The following is a 24,937-nucleotide window of genomic DNA, read 5'->3' as shown; positions in this document are numbered from 1 at the left end:
TAAAATCAAAATGTTTTTATAGGAAGATCGTCAATAAACGAGAGAACAATAACATGACTAGCTTATTGTATTACATGACTGCATTCCGGATGATTTGAAAAACTGGACCCTAAATCCTTCTGGTCAGAACCTTCCTCGTTGATAGCTACATCGAAGCTGCAGCTAAAAAATCGTTACTGGGAGTACATCTACACCAGTCTTTTTCGTAGTTCCTCACTGGTAGGCTGACAGATCAGTTCCTGTCTACTAAGGATTGTCCCTTTTATGAATTGTTTCTTGACCTCCTGCTCCAACAATTTGCAAAAACTTTATATTAAAAATGTTGCTATGACACAGTGGAACTGGGGTCATTCATGGCACTATAGAGCTCTACCTGTATGCACTTTGTGTTCGCTAACTTCAAATGAAACTACACACCATGTGCCATTTTTCTGTCCAGCATATGCAAAGCTTAGAGGGAAATGGATACACCCTCTGTGCAAGTATTATGGCTTTTGGAGATACCAAGAGGCAATGAGAATCTTGAAGGGCAACACATTCATTTACACAATTTTTGCCCTAAGTACGTTTTTATTCATGTCTGGGTTAATAAGGAAAGCTTAAGGTCCTAAATTGTAGACCAGGACAAATTGACTGTTTGCACTGGCTACTTGTTTTGCACATGAACGTGTTTGTTACTCCAGGTTACGAGAATTGTTTGACATTCTTTTTAAAGAGTTTTTATGACAGGTTTTAAGTAATTTTAAATGGTCTTAACAATTTAAAATTCTCTGCATGTTTCAAAAAATCAATTTTATAAATAAACTTCATAAGAACATGGCAGCCTGGAATTTTGACCTATATTAACAATAGAATTATATCATTTCAAAATGACTTTCTTTTGGAGTGCTGAGTTACTTGTTTTCTGGCCTGCGATACTCGTGCACCCTTTTTTCCTGTGTATTTCTGTACTAATAATTGATAGGTGCGGTATTAGCTACCTCAATCATTCCTATATATAATTATAAGTTATAAATTGTATTGAAGAAACCAAGGTGACGGAGAAACAATAGACAAATATGTGGGCTACCCCAAAGGCAATAAAGGCAACGGTGACTTTCAAAATATGACTTATGGGCAGAGAGATAAATGTAAAAAGTACAAGAGAGTTTATGGACCAAGATGGAAATATCACTGCAGGCTACAGTCCTTGTGAAAACAAAACTAAAGAATATACAGGAAAGATCTTGGGTGGATTCAGTTCTCATGGTGAAGTCAGAGATAGATTTAGCCGTAACAATTTAGAGGACAACTTGGGTTATTTCTGAGAATATGGGACTTCAAATGACATAGGTCTTCTGGAAACTGTGTGTGGTAGATATGTGTGAACCTATTTTAGGGAGGCTAAATCAAGAAGATATGGGCATCAGATTGGATCTTCTGGCAGACTCCCCAGTGCATGTTATGAACTCAAAATGAGGTACCCTAATTTAAGAACCTTTGGAAGGATTAAAAGAGGGAAGTTTTTAAATGTGTTTAGCTAAAATTAGGAGCATATTCACGTTTTAAATATAGAACTGTTCTCAAGGAAGATACAATTCCAATGAGACTCTGTATGAGGAATGTTCCTTTATGTTACAAAACAAAGCTGAAACAAATCCTGAATGCTCTGTGTAATAAAAACATCATTGAACCTATAAAAAAGTTTCCAGGCAGTTATAATCTTATTACACAGATGTTATTATTGTGTATTGCCTGTAGGAGTTTAAATAAGTCATATGAATAAGTTAATAATGCCATCTAGATAGATAGATCACCACTCCTTCCAAATTTTTTTTTAAAATTGTTTACGTTGGCCACCTTAGATCTAGCAATTGCTTATCATCAAATAGCACTAGAGGCAGATAGTAGTCATATTGCTTTTATAACACCTGAAGGGATGCACCAGGACAAACAGAAGCCTTTTGGCCTCGCTACTGCAGCATCAGTCTTCCAGAGAGTCATGAAGGTCCCTGTTTAAGCAATCAAATGCGAAATTAAATTTCCTTTCAAGATGATAATTTGGTAATGATTTTGCTCAGCATGATAAAATCTTAGGAATGTCTTAGACACATTAATGGAAAGAGGTGTAACGCTTAAGATGGAGAAGTATACGTTTAAATGTGACGAAGTGGAGTAGTTGGGTCATACCATTCCTAAGCAGGTATTAAACACAAAATGAAGCATGGTAAGTCAATTGAGCAAGCATCCCAATTCAGAATGGGAACCATTACCTTACCTAGGTCTCATCGAGTTTTACTTAAGTTCATAGAAGATTATTTAATTGAGTTTGAACTCATAAGAGTGTTATTTTTAAAAAAGTGTGAAATTGGTGTAGGGGGTGAGCAAGAGAAGGCGACAATGTTTCTGAAAGATAACATTGTTGGTTGATGCAATTTTCAAAACCATATGCTTTAGGCAGGGGATGTGTTGTGGCAGTAGATACTAGCGAGTGTGGTCTAGAAGCTGTTTTATTACAACAGGACCACTAAAAAAGATAGGTTGTGGCTTAAGGGTCCAGAACTTTGAGGAACGTGGGAAAGACTTATTCTGTTGTAGAGCATGAATTGCTGGTATGCACCTGGGCAGTAGAACCTTTGTTTTGGAGGATATATTTTGTAGGGAGAGTATTCCTGAACTTTTCATGTCTGGCAATAGGGCCATGTCTTTAGTTCTAACTTTGCTGAGTAATGGTGGCATAAAACACAAGAGTATTGCAGTTTGTCATCCCTAAGACAATGTTCAGGTCGAACAAATTAATTGTTTGATAAAGAAAGTTGCTAAGCTGGCCATTATAGTAAGTACTAATTGAACAAAAGCCCTATAGGCAACTTTGGGTTCATATAGCAGTACCCCCAATTCTGTAACAGGTGTTACAAACTTTGAGCTTTTGAGAGAGCACACGCCAAGATCAATCAATCAATCAACATTTGTGTATCACAGCACTGCTACCCCTAGTGGTTTCTGGGCACGGAGGGTGCTATGTGTTTGTCAAAAAGCAAGGCCTGAAGTTTCTATCTGCAGTCCGCCAGGGAGGGTGTTTTACAGAGGTGGGGGAGTAGCAGCGATGTAAGAGAAGGAACAGCCCCCACTGCGGCTGCGAAGGATGCGAGGTGTGCAAGGGCGAGAGAGGCAGAGCGCATGTGTCTTGTGGTTAGGTGGAAGTTTAGTTGATGATTAATGTAGGATGGTGGTCGTTGGTTCTGTAGAGCCTTGTATGTATGTAATAGGATTTGAGCTGGCATCGTTTCTGGATGGGTAGCCTCTGGAGGTTTCTGAGGTGGGGGAGTGATAGAGGTCTGTCTGGAGAGGTCCCGAATTTGTCTGACTGCGATGTTCTGTAGGGTCTGGTGTCTTTTGAGGAGCTGAGTGGAAATTCAGGCTTAGAGTACTTTGCCATAGTTGGGGCAGCTGGTGACAAGGGCCTGTGTGACTATCTTTCTGGTGTTGAATGGGATTTATCTGAAGATTCTGCAGAGCCTGTGGAGGTTGTGGAAGCAGGAGGAGGCGGCTGTGTTGACTTGTCATTTCATTGTTAGTTGGCTGACAAGAATGATGCAGAGGTTGTGTGCATGGTCTGTCAGGTAGGGTGTTGGTCCGGGTTCCGCTGGCCACCAACTGTGGTCCCATGCGGAGCTGTTTTCACCAACAATCAGTACTTCTGTTTTGTTGGAGTTGAGTTTGAGGCAGCTGTCCCTCATCCATTTGACTACGTTGGTCATGGAGTTACAGAAGTTGGTATGGCGTTGGAGGGGTCCTTGATGAGCGAGAGGGTTAGTTGAGTGTCATCAGCGTAGGAGATTATGCAGAGTCTGTGGGATCTGATGGCATATGTGAGGGATGTCATGTAGATGTTGAACAGGGTTGGACTGAGGGATGATCCTTGGGGTATACTGCATATGATATCCTTGGTTGCAGAGGTGAAGAGAGGCAGACAGATGCTCTGAGTGCATCCTGAGAGGAAGGAGGTGATCCACTTCAGGGCATTTTGCTGTATGCTGACATTGTGGAGTGTGCCGATGAGGGTGTGGTGGGATTCGGTGTTGAATGCAGCAGAGAGGTCAAGGAGGATCAGGGCCACAGTTTCTCCGCGATCGAGGAGGGTTCTGATGTTGTCTGTGGCAGCAATCAGCATGATCTCTGTGCTGTGGTTGACATGGAATCCTGATTGTGAAGCATTGAGTAGTTGGTTGAGTTCCAGGTATTCGGTGTGCTGTTGGTTGATGGCTTTCTCAAGAACTTTGGCTGGGTAGGGAAGCAGGGAGATCGGTTGGTAAATTTTGAGGTCGCTGGAGCGTTTCTTCAGGGGTGGTCTGACCCTTGCATGTTTTCATCCATCCGGAAAGGTTGCTGTGGAGATGGAGTAGTTGAGGATGCTTTATTTTAGGCAATTTGTAGAGCGCGCAAATACCCTTGGGTGTCTTGGCGCTAAGGACGGCTGAACAGGGGAGGGACTGGGAGCGAGGGATTTATTGGTTAAAGAGCCAGGTTTTTAGTTGCTTCCGGAAGGAAAGCAGAGTGGGAATTGTCTTGATGTGAAGGGGGAGTGTGTTCCATAGTCTGGCAATGGCGACAGTGAATCTTCTGTCGCCCCAGGAGGCTTTCTTGGTTTTGGGGACAGAGAGCAAATTTTCTGCTGATGAGCGAAGGGGTCTAATAGGCATGTAGGAACGGAGAATTATTTTCAGGAACTCAGGTCCTGTGTTGTGAATTGCCCTGTAGGCGATGCATAGAGCCTTGAACTTTGTTCTGCTCCTGATAGGTAACAAGTGAAACTGTCGTACCACCTTGGAAATTGGTTTGGACTTGGGGATGCCTGACAAAATCCTTGCCGCTGCGTTTTGCACCATTTGTAATTTGTTAAGGACTCTTTCCTGGGCATTGATGAGTAGACCATTACAATAGTCTACCTTAGACATAACCAGCGTGCGAATAAGAGTCCTGCCGGCGCTGGATGGTAAGAAAGGTAGAAGTTTTTTTATCATCCTGATGGTATAGAATGATGATGAGACAAATGGTGCATGAATGATAGATTGTCGTCTGTTCTGTGCTGATTGGGTTGACTCCGAGGATAAAGAGATTGGGGGCAGGGGTCGGTGGGTCGGTGGGTGCCCCAGAGTGTATGGACGACATGATGGTTGTGGTGGTTTGAGTGGTGAGCGGAGACCAGGTTGTTATCATTTGGCTGGTGTTCGCTGATTGGTTGTGCTTGTCGAGGCTGAGGGTGGTGGGTTGGGGGTCAACGTTTTTGTAGATGGTGGCAATCTTGCTGTGGAAGTAGTCAGAGAGGGTATCGCAGAGCTCTTGGGAGGGGTGGATGGTGTTCTCTGTGGCTGCCGAGTTGAAGAGTTCCTTGAAAATTTGGTAAAGTTCCTTCATGTTGTTAGCCGGGGTGTCAATGTCATCAGTGATGGCTGCTCTCTTGGCTTCCTTGATGCGTAGGTGGTAGTCGCTGAGGGCTGCTTTGTGAGCGGCTCTGTCGGTGGGGTCCTTAGTGGCACGCCATTTCTTCTTGAGTCTTTAGCAGTTGAGCGTGAGTTCCAAGCTCTGGGGTGTTCAAGCCGGCTAGTTTAGAGGTTTTGTTGATTTCAGTGGGACAATTCTGTCTGCGCATTTGTTGATCAGGCGGAAAAGTTCTGGAGGGCCTGGTCAAGATCTGTTGAGGTTTCCAGTTGTGTGGTGCTGAGAGCCTGGATCCATTGTGTCTTGTTTACCTTGACCCAGCTGCGGTGGGTGGAGCTGTGTTGCTTGGTGGAGGTATGCTCGGTGTTGGAGATGGTAAAGTGCATGAGGCGTGGTCAGTCCAGGTGAATTCTATGGCTTGGTGAATTTGATTCTGTCCCTGGAGGTAAAGATGGCGTTGAGTGTGTGTCCGACTTTCTGCGTGGGTTCGGTGACTAGTTGGGTAAGGTCAATGTTGTTGAGGTCCTCTAGGAGGGAGGTAGAGTTGGCATTGTGTGGGTCATCGACGTGGAAATTGAGATCGCCGAGCAGGACATAGTGGTGAGAGTCAATGGCAAGAGGGTTGATGAGGTTGAAGATGGCATTGCAGAGGTCTGGTTGGCGTTGTGGGGGTCTGTATGCGAGGGTGCTTCTTACCTTGGTGTAAGCATCAATTTATAGTCGGAAGTTGATGTGTTCCATGAGAGGGATTGGGTCGTCATTGGTGATGGTACAAATGACGATTTGCATGGCATCTATGGCAATTCCCCACCACTGTGTTTGTTAGAGCAGTCCTATTGTATCATCTTGTATTCGTCAGTGGTCGCATTGGTGATGTTAGCGTTAGAGGAGGGGTTGAGCCACGTTGCAGTGATGAAGGCTATGTCATGGAAGAGGGTGGTGATTGTGTCCCAGATTTCTGTCTTGTGCAGAGGAAGCGGGCATTGAGCAGGATGCATTGGAGTGGTTCTGGGTTGTTGACGGTCCACTTGGCGGAAGCGGTGTAAGGTCTGGTGCAGACACGTCGTGCGATGTAGCAGGAGAGGCGGCAGTGATGGCAGGAAAAGGGTCCTTTGGTTGATTGCAGAGAGGACATGAGCAGCTTTTGTTGCGGCATTGGGGGTCCAGGCCAGGAGCTCCTTGGAGGAGTAGCGGTGGATGGTGGGCGGACCAAGGGTCATGATCCAGGCCCGTGCAGTCGCAGAAGGGCTTATCTTTGGCACAGCGGTACAGCCACGCAGCAGGCTCCATAAGTAGCCCTAGGAGGTGAAAGGGGCTGTCAGGGAGGGCGGGGAGTGCGAACAGTGACAGGTGAGGAAAGCTGGCAGGAACAGGAGTGGTAAACAACTGGACAATGGCTCTAGATGGCCCACGACAAAGGGCCAGATGTATGACCATTTTGCGCAAAATCGTTCTCAAAATGAATTGCACATGGAAAAATGGCTGTATACAATGTGCTAAAGACAATCGCAATTGCCCAAATTGAGCTGTGAGCGAATTGCCGACTCGCAAAAAAAGCAAACACATTTTGCGTTACCAAAATTGCGAGTCGCAAATTGCGATACGCAAAGTTGCATGTATTGAGCAGTCGCAAATTGTGATTAAGAGCAAAAAGGTACATTTGGGCATACAATTAACCACTAAGCAGAAACATGTGGTAATCAGGAACAACCTATAAAAGCAGACCCAGAATGCATCACAAACCTTTCCACAATGGCTGCCCTGTACGTGTTAGCGAGGAGGAGACGGATAATGGCAGCATTGCAGAGGAGGAGAAGACAGGAGAGAATATTCAGAGTCAGGCTGACATTGTTGGATAAGACAGAGGTGGAGATTTGTGAGCAGTACAAGCTAAGTAGCAGGGTCATACTAGACCTCATTGACACATTGAAGCCACAAATTGAGAGCAGAACCTTGCACAGCAATGCAATTCCCTCACATGTACAAGCCCAGAGATAATGAGGACATAGACCAAACAACATTTTTACAGAATAGCAAGGTTCCCACAGGTCATAGGGTGTATAGATGGGACCCACGTGCCCATATGTCCACCATCCTGCATTGAATACATTTTTTGTAACAGAAAAAGCACATATTCCCTCAGTATCCAAGTAGTGTGTGACGCTAAAAACATCATCACAGACATTGTAGCCAAATTCCCTGGAAACACCCATGATGCACATATTTTCAGGCACAGTGGTCTATATCTAAGGTTAGAAAGAGATGACTTTGATGATGGATACCTCCTAGGTAATGTTATTACCAGTTCCCAGACAAATGTTTATTCACTTGTATGTCTGTAAGCATTTAACCTCACCATCGCATATCTCACAGTTGACAGTGTGTGTGCCCTGGGTCTGTGGATCCTCACACCGTATCTGTCTAACAACAATATACATGAAAGGCGGTACAACACTGCACACAGGCTCACAAGGACAGAGATTGAGTGTACTTTTGGAATATTGAAATCGCTCTTCGGATGCCTACATAAGAGTGGTGGATCATTGCAGTATGCTCCAGAGACAGTCTTTAAAATCGTGGCAACATGTGCCATGCTGCACAACATGGCCTGGAGGGGATGTGTCTGACACAGATTCTGAGGATGAGGACCAGGGACCACCTGCCATACATCAAAGGGATGGTAGCGCTGCAGCAGAGGGAAGAAGGCGCAATGGACCATATTGCCAACAACTATTTCTGAAAGGTACATACACATCAGTTAGACACTCAGCTGTACATAAGACAGAACAATTTGTGAATATCAATGGGTGCTTTATTTTTCAAGCATCCATTATCAAACTTAGGACAACATGTCCATCGGTAATCGTAGGCATAAGCAAAAAAATATATAAGTTGGGGTTACGTCACCACAAATAATGAAAATTAAGTCATCGTAACGTTGTTTTGGGAGACAAAAAAGTTAATTTCCTGCCCCTCCGTGTAGCCTGGCCAGAGCTGCCACTACCCAAGCCAAGATTCCGGCTGTCGCTATGGCGCATCACTGGTGTCTCAGTGGTTGATATACTGCTACGGCTTGACACTTCGCGGTCAGTGCCACCAATGCCACCACCACCAATGATCTGATTGGTCTGCAGTGCTTTTTAAAAAAATATATTTTTATTATTTTCTAAAGTATACCATTGGTACAAGGCAATTACATCATCGTTATGCAGGGTGCATTCGGTGGGAGATAGTGCACAATGAGTTATAAGTGACCAATACATACATCTATGTAGAATGACTTGAGAAGATAAATACACAGCCATGTAGTCACATGTCAATCAAATTAACTATTTATCCAATGGAGCTCCCAGTATTTGTACCTTTTGTCATATCCTGTACCGCATTGTGATGGCACGTACCGCTAAAAGGAGTGCCAAATCCACAAAACGGTATTGTACTTTATGCTTGGACACGTGTTTGTGCAGGCCTAGAATACATTCCTATACGGTATTTGGTATCTCGCAATGTGTGGCCATTTTGATAATTTGTCTGACTGCGTCCCAAAACCCTTGCAATTTTGGGCATAACCATAACATGTGTATAAGGCCAACCCCCTCCGTCAAGCACCTGGGGCAGTGATGCTGTTTCTGCGGGAACATTTTGTCTAATTTATGGGGGGTAAGATAAGCCCTGTGAAGAATCATGGTTTGGATAAATGTAAATTTTGCATTCCTTGACACTTTTTTAAGGTGCTCTACAATAGCCGCCCGTTCCTTATCATCCAAAGCTCTACCTGTATCTTCTGCCCACGTTGTGCGTAACGGAGTGAGGTCAACCTCTGTGTGGGAGCGTATCCCTGTGTATATCCACTTAATAAGGTGTCTGCCTCTTCCCATGTAATAAAGCATCTTGACCAGTTCATGCGTAGGAGGTTCCTGTCTCTGCGGGGCCCAGTGGGTTTTTACATATTGGATCAATGCGGCGTGCAATAAATATAAATGCGCCGGTGCTCCCATTTCATAAACAAAATTATCATGGTCCAACAGCATCCTGTCCCCAAAGAGGTCAGCCACCGTACTGATCCCTACTTCCAGCCACAGTGCTAGTCTACGCTTGGTTAGTTGGCCATCCATCAATGGGATTCCCAATAATGGAATGTTGCCAGCGTAAGCCGGGGGCACACATGTATATTGTAGTGCTGCTTTCCAGCACTGGAGCGCGGTGCGCAGCATTTGAGGGAGACATTTTGGGATCTTGCTATTAGGTAACAACAGTGTATGTAAGGTTCCTCGGTCTATATCTCTGTCCGTGAATCCTATCTCCTGTAAATTATGCCCAGCAGTCCAATAGGACAGCCATTGTAATTGACATGCGTAATAGTATGCTCTTAGATCAGGAACACCCAGTCCTCTCCTACATGTACCAAGTTGCAGTTTTTTAAGGCTAATACGCCGTCTCCCAGATCCCCATATGAGATCTGTTAGCAAGGTATTCTTCAGTTTGAATGTGGTATGTGGTATTATAATAGGTAGATTAGTAAAATAATAAATCAATCACGGAAGAACCACCATTTTCGCTAAAGCTGCGTTACTCATAACTGACAGTGGTAGCGTAGTCCAGAAGGCAATACTAGATCTCAATGCTCTAAGCGCTCTATGTAAGTTAACATCTAACATATTGGCATGTGTCTGGTATACCTGGATCCCCAGGTATTTAAATGTATGTTGTGCAAACTGGAGCCTTGTAGCACCGAACTCAATGTCAGTGGGACCTGTATGTTCTGTGAAGAAAAATACATGTGACTTAGCTGCATTGATGGCAAGGCCTGAGATCAATTCAAAGTGACAAAATACCTCATAAGGCGGGCCTTGGGGCAATCAGAGGTCACGAAGATACAAAATTATATCATCCGCGTAAGCCAAAAAGAGGTGCGTTGTGTTCCCTATCTTTATGCCCATATCCAGTAGGTCTATACGTACTTTGAGTGCCAGTGGTTCGAGGGCCAGTATGAATATGAGAGGCGATAAGGGGCATCCTTGCCTCGTCCCTCTATATATCGGGTATTCTGCTGAGATATTTCCTCCAGTATGTGCACACGCTGTAGGAGCATCATATAATAGACGGAACCAGTCCATATAACCTGCCGGTATCCCAAATTTCTCCAAGGCCCGGAACATATAGTCCCAATTTATAGAGTCAAACGCTTGACGTAAGTCCAAAGAGATACACCCTGCATGTTCATATTGACTCGGGGCTTCTGGTAAGAGGTGGTGGAGCTTCCTGGTATTCAAGGACGTGCTGCGGGCAGGCAGAAAACCAGTCTGGTCTATATGGATCAATTTAGTCAGGGAGGGCAATAATCGGTTCGCTAACACCTTACTGAGTATTTTGTACTCTGAGGGCAGTAATGACAACGGGCGATACTTGGCCATATCTGTGGGGTCTCGTCCTACTTTCGGGAGCGATACCAATAATGCTTGTACTGCAGTGAGAGGTAAGGAACCCTTAGCTAGTGCTTTGTTAAATAATATCTCCAGCTGGGGTACTAGGTAGTCTGCCTATGTAACATAAAATTCGACTGGTAAGCCATCCAGTCCGGGGGTTTGATTACGCGGGAGTCCCCTCATGGCAGTCTTAATTTCAGACTGAGTAATGGGTCCTAGCAGTTCCTTCTGGGCCTCTGTCATAAGCTTTGGATATGGGAGGGTGGAGAGGAAAGCATCCATATGGGTCTCTGCGTTGCGGTTGGGTTTACTATATAATGTGGCATAGTATTGACGGAAGGCGGCATTAATATCCTCCTGAGCAATGGCTACATCTCCTCCTAGGGTAGTTACTCTAGTTATTATAACCGCAGGGGGGGCATCTCGAAATAGCCTGGCAAGGAATGTCCCAGATTTATCTGCTTCAGTATGTTGCAGCTGCGAATATGTCTGGTAGTCTATGACCCGAAGAGTTTCGAGCAGTTCCGCATGGCTGATTCTAGCCTCCTGTAGCAAGGCACGCTTGTCAGCGTCAGTAACTGCTTCCTGTTCCTACCTGCCCATTTTGTGCTCGACATCTACAAGGGACTTATGGACTTCTTGCCGGGCACCCACTGTCGCACTGATGGCCCTTCCCTCGATAACCGACTTAAAGGCGTCCCATTCGATCAACCTATTTGATACAGTATTACTATTCTCAGTCAAATAATGCTCAATAGTGTCCGACATAGTAGTTCAGAACACTGAGTCCTCCAATAATTGCGGCCACAGGTGCCAGGTTGGGACCGGGGTGGGTATTCTGCCCCATTCAAGTACTATCTCCAGTGGGTTGTGATCGGAAAAGGTCTTTGCCAAATATGTAGCCTGGGCCACCTGCAATGCAATCCTATTGGAACAATATTATTTATCTATTCTCGTGTGAAGCACATGGACAGGGGAGTAGAAAGAATATTCTCTATGTGTAGGGTGTCGTATCCGCCATGCATCACACAATTCCCAGCCTGCAGCCCATCTATTTAGTGCCTCTGCTTGTTTAATTACACCTGCTCCGCGTAAAGGTGGGTGAGACCTGTCCAGTGCGACATCCATTACTGTATTGCAATCGCCCCCTATATGCCACGGATGCAGTTCCCACCCCGTCAGCGCAAGGTTCAATATACCCCAGTACGTATCCTGATGCATTGGGTGCATATATATTACCCAGGACTACATGCTGGCCATCCAAAGTCCCTCGCACAAGTATGTATCGCCCCTGCTTATCTATCCGTTGCTCTAGTGCTATAAATGGCACTCCATGCCTAACCCATATTGTGACCCCTCGCGCAAAGCCATAGTACGTAGTGGAAAAAACCTGTCCTCTTTTTAAGGAGCTTTACTGCTTCACTGTCCACCATGTGAGAGTCCTGTAAGAACACTGTGCTTTACGGTGCTGCTGCTGCGCGTGTATCCTCTGTCGCTTCCGCACAGAACCCATTCCCCGAATATTCCACGTCATTATAGTGTATTTGTTAAGTGTATGCATTGCAGTGCACCAAGTACCCACCTATCAGCAGATACTTCTTTTTTTGTAGTCGGGCCTAACCATACCAGTATCTACAATAGGACTGTCCCCCCCCTAAACACCCCAATACTCAGTCCGGGCAAAGAACTATACCAGGCCATACAACCAAACCTAACATATAAAACTATAATAAATACATTAAGCGTGTTTGCCATGTGGGGAGCATTGCAAGCACTTCGCATGTGGTATAACCCCCTATTCCCAGTGACTTGTAAGCTCCTTCGGTTCCCTGGGCCACAATCGTGCACTACTACGCAGCACTATCGCATGTATACTTAAAGACGGTCATACTGAATCATAGCACATTACAGTCACAATACAAGGCGCCATCTTAATCAGCCAAAAAACTCATCGGCCGTCTGCGTGGTCACTGTGGGGAACAGGGCCTCACTTCCTTCCAAGTCCGTGTCTCGCGTACCTTCATCCGAAGAGTTTGTTGGACAATTGGGCAAAGTATACAAAAGATGATGGAGTTTTGGCATTTCCAGAACACGGTTCATTTAATTTAGCGGTTTTGAGGAATTTGAGAGAAGGAATGATGAATCTAGAACCGAGACCTAGACCAACAGAGTTCGAAGCATTGACTGAATGGGAAGATGAGATGCACGACAGGGAACGAAAGAGGAGTGGCGGAAGGTATAGATATATGTTTGGTAGACCACATGGACAGGAGAATCATGATGACAGAATGAGGAGATGGCGAAGTGCGAATATGGCTGATGGTTTGTTTCCTGTGAGACATGCTGAAGAGATTAGCAGAAGAAAATGTACAGAAAAGAGACATAATATAGAATCGGGAGGGTTTGGAGTGCATGAATTGGAGGATGATGTTCTTGACGACATGTTTTATAAAAATCCACCCCGTATCAACCAGATTCTGACATGTTGACACCAAGGGCCTCATGTAGGTAGCCATATACCGGTCGGTAACGGCCGATTTTCGGTAATTATACCGTTACCGACCGGTATATTGGCTATTGGTATGTAGGGGGTCAATTTCTGAAATCGGAATTTACCGAATCGGTAAAACTACCGAATCTGTAAAATTACCGAATCGGTAACGTTACCGATGTGGTAATTTTACCGATTCGGTAGTTTTACCGAATCGGTAAATTCCGATTTCAGAAATGATATGTAGGGGGAGTGTGTGTGTGTGTTTATGAGTCGGTATTTACCACCAACTTTTAGTTGGTGGTAAATAATTAATGTATGTGTGTATGCATTTGGAAGCGCGTAGCAGTGTGCAATGTGGCATACATACATGCCCTTAGGGCATGTATGTGTGCCACATGTGCACACATGGCCGAATCAGGGGTGCAACAGGGTGTCAATGTGACACCCTGCCACCCTTGCATTTTCTCCACCATTACCGAATCGGTATTTACCGATTCGGTAATGAGGCATACCTTCCCCTCAATGGGAAGGTATGCCTCATTACCGAATCGGTAAATACCGATTCGGTAATTACCGAATTGTAACGAATCGGTAAAAAATACCGACTCATTACCTACATACGAGTTACCACTTCTAAAATACCGATTCGGTATCGTTCGGTATTTTAGAAGTGGTAACTGGTATGCTACCTACATGAGGCCCCAAGTGCCCCAATGAGAGAGACTTTGCGAAACATAAAAGTTGAATCAGTACCCCAAGAGATAGGGAGAAATAGTTCTTTCAGAGAGACAGAGAGAAAACAGGATGGTAAAATAAGTAATGACAATTCGGCAGAGTTAGCAAAAATCACTTTAGAGTTAACTGAAAAGATTAGGGAATTGACTAAAAACTTAGAAGCCGTGACTGTTCCCGTAACTATAGGTCCTGTAATGTCTATTTTAACAGAAAGATAATGAGCATTGTCTAACGGTCCCTTATATCAGTAATATACAGATTGAGAAGCCAAGAAAAGGTTTAGACGAGAACCCATGGAGACAAACAGTAAGCACAACAGAACAAAGTATGCCTAAAAATTTGACAGCAAATCCAGGTTTAGTGGAAAGACTAATAATGACCACAGAATCTGTATCAGAAACTCCAAGAGACCCAGAACGAGGTAATGAGGAAAAAACAGTAGGTCCTACTACAGAAGAATTAAGTGAATGGTTGAAGAGTCTACAGAGAAAAGACAGAGAATCCCAATCTATAGATGTGGCCAAGCTAAGGATGGTTTTGGAAGAATTAATAGTAGGGACTATCCCCACAGAAAAGCTCAAAAATTATCAGGATGAAGAATGACTATTTTTATGCAAAGCATAACATGGAGAGCAAAGAGTCTACATGAAAGACTAGAAGAAGTGGCAAATGAAATGGGTATAGACATGGAAAGAGTGAAAGCCTTACAAAAACCTTTCAGAGTAGATTTTTCTGAAAAGAATATTGAAAATCTGAACACCACAGGAAGAATAACTCAGATTAAAGATATAATCATTTTGTTGAGAAAATGGGGAGATGTAGATAAATGGAAAAGTAGATGGTTTAGAAAACGAGATGATGCCTCAGATAAAACATTTGCAGCTTTCCCTGTAAGAGAAAAAGAAAAGGTAGTGACAGAATGTCCCATTCCAGGAGGAGGATATGTACATGTTCCTTGGACTAAGCAAGATATTTTGTCATTTACAAATGATTTCCCTCGGCTATGCGAAAAGCCAGTCGAGTGGTATAGGCAAGTGGATAGATTTGTAAAATTATCGAAAGTTTTGTGGATTCACCTAAATAGTCTATTTGTCATAATAGTACCAGCAGATCTGTGGACAGAGTGCAAACTGATGATCAAGTGGCCCACCCAGAAGTCATGAAAAAATATGAACATGTAATTGTCTTTCTGAAAAACAAGGTACCTCCCAAAGAGACTGATTGGGTAAAAATGGACAGAACCCATCAAGAAACTAAGGAGTCAGTACACACATACTATGAGAGGTTAATCCTTGCCTTTAAACAGTTTAGTGGTGATGAAAATTTAAGTGAGAAAGATTTAAGTCAATTTGTATGCAGATTTGTATATGGTCTACGTCCAGAAATTAGTGAAATGATTAAACAACATACAGTGGATTGGCAAAATAAGAAAATAGATGAAGTACTAAGACATGCAAAATATTTTAGTGATGAAATTGAAGCCAAGCAGCGAAAATTAAAAGAGAAGGCTATGTGGGCACAGGTAAAGGTGGCAGAAAGGCAGGAAGCTCAGTTGATTGAACAAGCAAATGGTGCAGGACCAAAACCTAAATTTAATGCTGGGAAAGGAAAGGAACAATTCAATATAGAAGAAGCCATAAAGAAATGGCCATGTCATAATTGCGGAAGAATAGGGCACTGGAAATCCGAATGTAAATATCCTCCGAATACTAATAATGATAATGCATCATAGAATCCGCAGGTGCAGAAAGAGGTGAGTTGTCAACCGCAGCGACAGCAGCAGGTTGTTACCCGACAGAATCAGGCGCCAAAACCGCCTTTTCCACAGAGCGTAAATTCACAGAAATACAGTAATGAGACAGGATTCTACAACGAAGAACAGGTAACTAAGCTGCCGCGCCTTGCACTGTTTCGCAGTATTGGCTACAACGCAATGAGAGTGAGTCAGAAGAAGGTTATTGACGGTGCCGAAGGGAGGAAGAAGAGTGCGTACTTGGCGCAACTCTAGAAGTAGACCAGACAGGCCCTTTTGTGGACGGAAAGGTAAATTATGAAAATATTACTTTCCTAGTAGATACTGGTGCTACTCGATCAACTGTTAGGTCAGCTGATGTTAAGAATCTTCCTCTCTCGGACGAAACAATCCAAGTGGTTGGAGTATCCAACAGACAGATTAAAACGTATCTCACAGAACCAGTAAAAGTCAATATAGGGAAATTATCCGAAATGCACCGCTTTGTTGGAAAAAGAAAGACGATCAAATGCCAAACTGAAAAAGACAAAAATTCTGCTAATGGAAAGACAATACAATTACTGGAAAAAGATATAACTAAAAGAACCAAGAAGGTGCTTAGAGCCTTGGGTTAGACAAAACTAGTTGTGAAGTAGAAGAGGCTAAGTCAAAAGACACTGATCATTTTTACGAAAATGGCAAACACGGAAAGTAGAAAAGCTAAATGTACGTTTCTTAGAAGGTGGTTTAAAATGTGTTGTTGTTGTACAGGATTACTAGTGCTGCTGTGGAGTGTATTAGCTTTGATGATATCATTTAAAGTTACGCTAGAAACAATAGAAGGACATAGTGAGAATAAAACTAATATAGAAAAGATTCAGAAAGTATATCCGACTAAAATAGATAGAAATTATCTTCATAAAGACAGGTCAATAAATGATTTTTCTAACAATGTATTTTAGAAACTATTGTATGAATATGTAAAGACAATGGATGTGAGGGTTTGTTATGTCTGTATGCAGTTACCTGCACCTGTATCGGAGGGAGTGACATACCATCACCTTCCAGTAACCTATGGAATAACATGTAGTGTGATAGCTAGTCTGTTTTATAAAATAGGGAAATTAGAATATTATTTTTCAGATGTAGATAACATATTTTCACAAGTACTTGTAGTTAACAAATTAAACAAAGTAAAGCCTGCAAAAGTGTTAGGTGAATTTTTCTTAGAAACCAAAGAACTAACATTTGAATATATATTTAGAAATAATTTGACTTGCAAAGAAAGTATCTGAGGGAAGAGAGGAAAAGACAGTCTGGGATGTTGAAATGGAAAAACATTTGAAGGGAGAAGCTAGTCCAACTATGGCTTTAGATTGGCCTCAGAAAGGAAAATTGTGTATTAGAAGGAATCAAACTACATATGATAATTACTTTGCAGGTAACAGTGAATGCCATGATACATACCGAATCATGGGAGGATGGGGATTTAAAGGAGGACATGATCCAGTTTTTCCTGGGTTATATTTTATCTGCGGGAACAAGGCATATTATCGGTTGCCAGACCATTGGTATGGCACATGTTATGTAGGTCTGGTTTTCCCAAAGATATTCCACATGGGAAGAGGAGAAGATGGTGTACATAAGTTAGGTAGTCTATTAACACGTAGGAAAAGCGAATCTGGGTCAGAAATTGTAGGAGACATTTTTGGAGCATTGATACCAGCAGTGGGAATATCTCTGAGTGCACACAAAATTTGAAAACTATCAACAGTAGTGGATCGCTTGTCAACCAGCACCGCTGGAGGATTCTTATTAGTAAATAGTGAAATGGTTGCCATGCATGCCATGGTAATGCAAAATCGACTTGCCCTTGATATATTATTGGCAAAAGAGGGTGGAGTCTGTGGAATGCTGAAAGTTCAACACTGTTGTACTTACATTCCAGATGAAAGTAAAGATCTGAAGATCTACATTAAAAATATAACTGAATTGCATGAGGAAATTACACCACTGGAGGTTGAAAGTGTTTGGGAAAAGATTGGAAAGAAACTTTCTTCCATTAAAAATGTCTTATTAAGTTAGGTGGTACATTTATAGGTAGGATCTTATTTCCATTAACATGTGTGATTTTTCTAGTATTAATTTTAAGACTAGGATGTTTATGTTATAAAAGAAAGAAAATACAGAAAAGGTTCAAATGAGAAAATTGGAAAAGAAGACAGAATAAGAGATAAGAGAGGGAATTTGAAGAAGTAGAATTAGAAGAGATGAAAGATAATATGTATAAAACAGCAAGAAGAGAAGAAATTGGGGAAACTGAAATGTGAACTAAACTAAAGAATTAATTTCGCTTTTATATGACAAATTGATACAACATTTTAATGGTGTGGTGATAAAATCACCAAAAGGGGGGATTTATGGATCGGGTAGTGCAAAAGTTTGTATACCTCCTCTATTTTGCATGAAAATACTAATTAAATAATTAATTAACTATAATATTATTAAAACGAGTTTGCATGTTTATTAACCAACATTATTAACATTCTAATTACATGTGGGATTTGCATTTGCATGGCCAAAATAACCCATATAATTAAAATCAGTGTGCATATTAACAATAGTATATGTGGTAATTAGAATACTGCATGATATATGTTGCTTTTGTAATGTTGCCCAAGAGGAGGACCGAAAAGGTGAATATAATGGCTTTAAATGTTGCTATACGCTAGATAAATACAAGCACATAGAGGGATTAGTAAGGGCTTAACATTAAATTCATTATTTCTATGTATTAATTACTCTTTTGGGTTTGTTTCGCTTAAGTTAGCATTTGGGCCTAAATCCAAAATGGCCGCTGACACTACACGACGATGTGGCCACAGTTCCACGAGGCACGGAGTGAGCTGCACATGCGCAAGAAATCTCCTAAACCTCATCACGACCTCTATACACCATGTACCCGAACAAGGACAGAGTGGCCAGCCAAGACTAGAGAACCTTACAGTAAAACCAGAACAAGCCGACTTTGGTCAATCTCATGACCTCACTCCTTGAACCTAACTAAAAACTCAAATTTGATATCGGATGATCTCAACCAGCCAATCACGACTGTCCAAAATTATAAAATTGTATCTTCTTGACTTCATTTTATTATAAAAAGAAGTAGGAGAATAGAGAGGGTAGAACGTGTTCGTGTCGCTCTTACCTTTGGGTCACGTCGCCTTGCTTCGTCTTGCGCGATCTCCTGAATCCTTGAAGGTCTGGATGCTGCCCGATTATCTGATGACTGCAAACTTTTCCTAAATCTACGGGCAATGACAGATGCTTGCATGTCTCTGGTCCTTAGCCAATCTGTGGGACTGTAGCGTGCTGAGCAAAGAACTTTGAGCTTTGGCTTGCTTTTGGACGATTCATGACAAAATTATGCAGAGCCAATTAATTTGAGGACTACAAATAGCCAGATAAATATGATGTTCTGCAATTTACTCAAAATTTGATACAAACATTCTAAACTTTGCCGAGACAAATGCAAATTTCAATCATTATGAAATTTTGGATAAACAATTATTGATTAACGAAAATTCATGAGTTATGAGTTTCATTTAAGAGAATAGATTCTGAAGTCTTAAAATGTGTTTTAGCTGGTTCTAAATCACCATCAACCAATCCAACTAATTTGGTCAATTGACCGAAGTGGGAGGAGTGCCTTGATGTTTTGGGATTAAGGATCTGTAGGTGAAAGGGTGTTAATATATATTTTGTAAATGACTTTTCCTTCCCTATAGGTTATAAGGTGTTTTCCCCCACATGTCCGGCGCTTGAATCACTCATCCCTCCTGTGTGTGCAGACCGGTGTGGAAGTAACGTGCGAATGTTGGTGTTATGGGCCCCACCAATGATTGCATGTGTGAATGAGCTAGTGTGACGTCGGGTCTGTGACGTAGGGAGGATACCGGTACGGGTTGTTTCCCCGTTGCTAGGGTTTTTGCACTGGATCAGTATCCTGATGCATTGGGTGCATATATATTACCCAGAACTAAATGCTGGCCATCCAAAGTCCCTCGCACAAGTATGTATCGCCCCTGCTTATCTATCTGTTGCTTTAGTGCTATAAATGGCACTCCATGCCTAACCCTTATTGTGACCCCTCGAGCAAAGCCATAGTACGTAGTGGAAAAAACCTGTCCTCTCCATTTCTTAAGGAGCTTTACTGCTTCACTGTCCACTATGTGAGAGTCCTGTAAGAACACTATCTGTGCTTCACGGCGCTGCTGCTGCGCGTGTATCCTATGTCGCTTCTGCACAGAACCCATTCCCCGAATATTCCACGTCATTATAGTGTATTTGTTAAGTGTATGCATTGTAGCGCACCAAGTACCCGCCTATCAGCAGATACCTCTTTTGTGTAGTCGGGCCTAACCATACCTGTATCTACAATAGGACTGTCCCCCCCCTAAGCACCCCAATACTCGGTCCGGGCAAAGAACTATACCGGGCCATACAACCAAACTTAACATATAAAACTATAATAAATGCATTAAGCGCGTTCGCCATGTGGGGAGCATTGCCAGCACTTCGCATGTGGTATAACCACCTCTTCCCAGTGACTTGTAAGCATCTTCGGTTTCCTGGGCCACAATCACGCACTACTGCACAGCACTATCGCATGTATACTTAAAGAGTGTCATACTGAATCATAACACATTACAGTCACAATACAAGGCGTCATCTTAATCAGCCAAAAAACTCATCGGCCGTCTGCGGGGTCACTGTGGGGAACAGGGCCACACTTCCTTCCAAGTCCGTGTCTCGCGTACCTTCATCCGAAGAGGTCTTTGTCCATGCAGTGTGTGTAAAGGTGGCTGCTGCGAGAATCGCCTGTGAATTATTCCGATGCATTTGTTGCGATGTGAGGTACTTCTTCATGGTTTTCCTGAGTGACCGTCTATTATTTCGAGGGCCAAACCCTCCCGTACTGTTGAGGCTTTTGGTGGTGCTTTGAGAGATAGACGCCGCAGTTGTAGTCGGCTCCATCACCTCCAGCCATTCCTCCACATCACCAGGACTCTAAAAAAAGTGTGTTTTTTGGTCATGGAAGATTTTTAACTGAGCCGGGAGAAGAAGTGCTTATTTTAAGTTCAGGTCTCTCAACTTCTTCTTGACTGCCATGAATGATGATCGTTGCCTTTGCACCATGACCGTATAATCAGGGTATAGCGATATCCTGGTGTTCTCGAAATTGATCTGGGGCAGTTCACGGGCCTTTTGCAATAGTGTGTCCCTGTCTCGAAAGTTCAATAACTTGACTATGAGCGGGCATGGAGGGGCTCCCGGTTTTGGCCGCCCGGTGGGTATCCTGTGCGCTCGTTCAATGCAATATTTATCAGATAGTCCTTCAGACGCTACATGGTTTCTGAACCTTTGTTCCATGTAGCGCATTGCGTCACCTCCTTCACTCCTCTCCGGTAGGTAAATAACGTGGATATTATTCCTCCTAGCTCTCCTATCTGCGTCTGCCACTTGATCCTGCAGGGTGGCAACCTGATCCTGCAGTTGTTTTATGTTAGCGGTGTTTTGGGCCTGTTGCGGGGTCAGCTCTTTCAGTGCCATGGTGTTGTCTTTTACCTTGTCCGTGAGCTTCGTGTGGTCTGCCCGGAGCAATGTAAGTCCGGTCATGAGGGCCTCAATTTGGTGCTCGATAGCCTTCCAGGAGACTCGCACCTCCTGCAGGATCAGATCTAATTTATATGTAGGTTCGGTCATGTTAGTGGGCAGTATACAGCTGGGCGTCAGTGTGGCATCAGTGTGCTCCAGGGTGTTCGGGCCATGTTCAGGGCTGCCGCTTGCCTCCTGCTGCTTCCCCTGGTGCGCCCCATCGCATGGGTGGGTTGAAGATCCGCCCAACAACAATTAGCGGTCGCAGCCGCCTCAGTCCTGTACCAATACCTGCACAGCACAATGTTCTGGCGATTGTAGCCGTCTGCCTTCCACCTACTCAGCACCCTATGCCCACCAGGGCCACCCGGCGCCACTCGCAAGCCCGTCGTGGTGTCACTTTACGTTACGTCTCTCCTCAGCGATTCCGAGGCTGGGCCTCCCTTGCAAAAGCCCGATGCAGTAGCGAGACCGTAGGTCTTGGACAGCACAGCCCCATGACTCAGCTCACAGTCTCCCAGTACACCGACATCTACTGGCTTCACTCGCTACTTTCAGCCACTTGCTTCTAGGCACACCGCAGGAAGACTAACCTGATATCAATTAGGGCACACAGGTTAAGCCACCCCGTCTGGCCGCGTGCTAGGAGGCCCGCCACTATACTGAGTCCGTGGCTGTCCTTATTCGTCTTTTACGTGCAGCATAGATCACCTCATTCCCTTGTCACCTACTTCCAGCGTGCGTGCCGCGCTCAATCATTCCTTCGCGACTGCCGCTGTCCCTGCTGGCGTGCCGCTAATGCGAGCATTTAGTGTATGCCGTACCGCATCCCCGGGCCTCGCGTAGATGTGTCCTTCCGGCCTGCCATCCTCAGCCACTCCCAGATACTTGCTCTGCCCCAAGCGGGCCGCCGATCACAGTCCCAACAGCCCAACAGGCCTCACCCACAGGAAGCTCGCCACAACACTTCCCACCGCGGTTTCTAGGGTGGGGGGACGGCCTACGGGGTGTTGTGTGCCACGGGCTGGTGCTCCATCTCGCCCAAGGCCTGTTGCGCAGCTCCGCCGCACTCCTTGCAGCCGGTTTGCCCCAAGGCAGATTTCTTCCCGTTCACTGGTGATTCTTGGCGGGAAAGCGGCTCCAAGTCTCGGCACCGCTGCAGGCAGAATATTCACACGCCGGTAGACCCAGATAGATCGTGTGCATCAGGTAATTTACAGGATGTTGCTGCCCAGGTCTGGAGCTCGTCTAAGAGACGACCACCATGTTCGGCTGTTCGCCACGCCCCCTAGTCTGCAGTGCTTCAACTGCTGCTGTTATCTTCTCTAGGCCACGAGCTATGTCCCCACTGTAGTGGCCCATTTCCACCTGCAGGCCAAGTGTGGGCTGGCTGTGTTTGTTGGTAGCATGCTCCAGCCTATTGATGGCCCTGCTCAATGTGTCGTGTTTCTGGCCCCTTCTGCGCTCCATGCGCCTAAGATTTGCCCTTTCAGCAGACCACTCTATGGCTAAGTCTGCCATAGTGTTGTTGAGGGCATCCAGTTTTGCTTCAATCCTGGCCTGAATCTCAGCCGGTTTGTTGGTTATCATGCGGAAGTCCTGGGTCATCCTGACATTTCTTTGTCTTTGAAACTTGTTTTGCAGGCTCTGTTTTTGCAGCATTTCACGGTCTAGTGCTGCAGACATGGCCTGATTGGCTGATCCAGTGGAGGACAAATCTTTCTTCCGAGGCAAGGGCTGTTGTGTTGGCCGTGAGAGACACAAACGGGTGGACAGAGGGTCTTGTGGTGTTGTGTTCTGCTGTGCAGCTGAGGTGACAGTGGTTGTGGACTGAGAAGTGGTTGCTGCCACAGTAGATGGGACATCAGATCACCTGTGCCCACTTGTTTCCCCAACGTCCTGCCTTTCCTCCATCTGCTCAGGCTCATGGCTTCCCGCTGTGTCATGAGCAGTGTTGTCTGCTTCCAAAAAATTATAGAAAATAATACAAAAATGTGAGTCACTGTTTCAGTGGTGATCCAATGTTTATCAGCTCAAGTCATTCCCTCACTACACTGAATTTGTCCCAGACTCCATCTCCCATGATGCAACACTAGTGTTGTTTGTTGTTTGCACATGGATGTTTGCTTGTGGTTGATTAGAATGCATGCACAGTACAGGTGTTAGTGAGTATTCACACATCACATGCACATTTTTCACTTACCAGGATTTCTTGATGGCTGGGATGTATCAAGGCTCCCAAAGCCTGCTACAGCTGCCCTCTCCAGGGTAACTTCCACCATTGCTTCAGTTGCTGATGGCTCTGCTGAAGTGGATGGTTCCCCTCCTGTTCTTTTCGCCTCTTCCAGCCGTGCTGCCACCCGCTCCTATGCCCTGGAGCGAAGATCATACCAGCGCTTTTTTATGTTGTCTATGGAGCGATGTGCAACTCCGAGCGCATTTATGCGTTGCTGCATACAACGTCAGATCTTCATCTTCTCAGTCTCGGGCATTCGGTGTGAGGCACTACCGAATAGATCCTTGTGGTGGTTGCAGCATTCCTTCATTATTATCTCCAGCTCTTTCTCTGAAAATTTCAGCTTTCTCAGCCTCTCCTTGCTTCCCTTCTTGCTGTCCGTGCTGCTCATGATGTCTCTAGGGCTCAATCTGCAGTGTGTAACAGTGCTGCTGCACCTGAACATGTGCTTGACTTTTGTTCAGGAGTATCCTTGGACACCACTTCCTGTTTTGGGGTCCTTCAGCTCAAACAGAAAGTGTTTTCTTTTTTGAATGAATATCGCTATTTGCGAGTGCTTTATTGGCCTGTTTAATGCATACTTGGAAATACCGGATGCAAAATAGGTCTTTTTAACGGGACTCGCTATTTGCGAGAAATTAGCGACTCGCAAATAGCGAGAGAGCCAAATAGACTCACAATCATGTTGTCTGTGGTATTAGTAGGTACCAAATAGCGACTCGCTATTTGCGAGTCACAATTTGTTGCAAATAGCGAGTCACTATTTTCCCGGGTCGTACATCTGGCCCAAAGTGCCCAAAACAGAAGTTAAAGCAAAACTTGAAGCAAGTTATAACCAGGCAACAAATGAAACCAAGCAAACAAATTATGCCAAGTGAAAATTATAGTAAGCGAAGCCAGTGAAATAACAAAGCTCTGGATCGAGGTCCCAGCCCAGTTGACCTCTGAGCAGCGGTGTTGAACTGGTGGCTGTCGGGAGTGGGAGCGGTGTCCTGGTCTCGTGGAGCTGCCAGTAGGGAAAGTGGCGTAAATCCAGAGGTCAATGGCTACTCACTGGAGCCATGCTGAGGCCCCCATAAGTAGTCCTGGGAGGAGGGAGGGCGGAGAGTGGAAACAGAAACAGGCGAGGAAAATGTTGTGAACAGGAGGGGTAAACAACTGGGCTATGCCCTTAGATGGCCCACCACAAAGTGCTCAAAACAAAAGTTAATGCAAAAGTTGATGCAAATTATAAC

The sequence above is a fragment of the Triturus cristatus genome, chromosome 4_2 (genome assembly GCF_964204655.1).
Source record: "Triturus cristatus chromosome 4_2, aTriCri1.1, whole genome shotgun sequence".
Taxonomy (NCBI): Eukaryota; Metazoa; Chordata; class Amphibia; order Caudata; family Salamandridae; genus Triturus; species Triturus cristatus.
Note: the sequence above shows the minus strand (reverse complement) of the source record.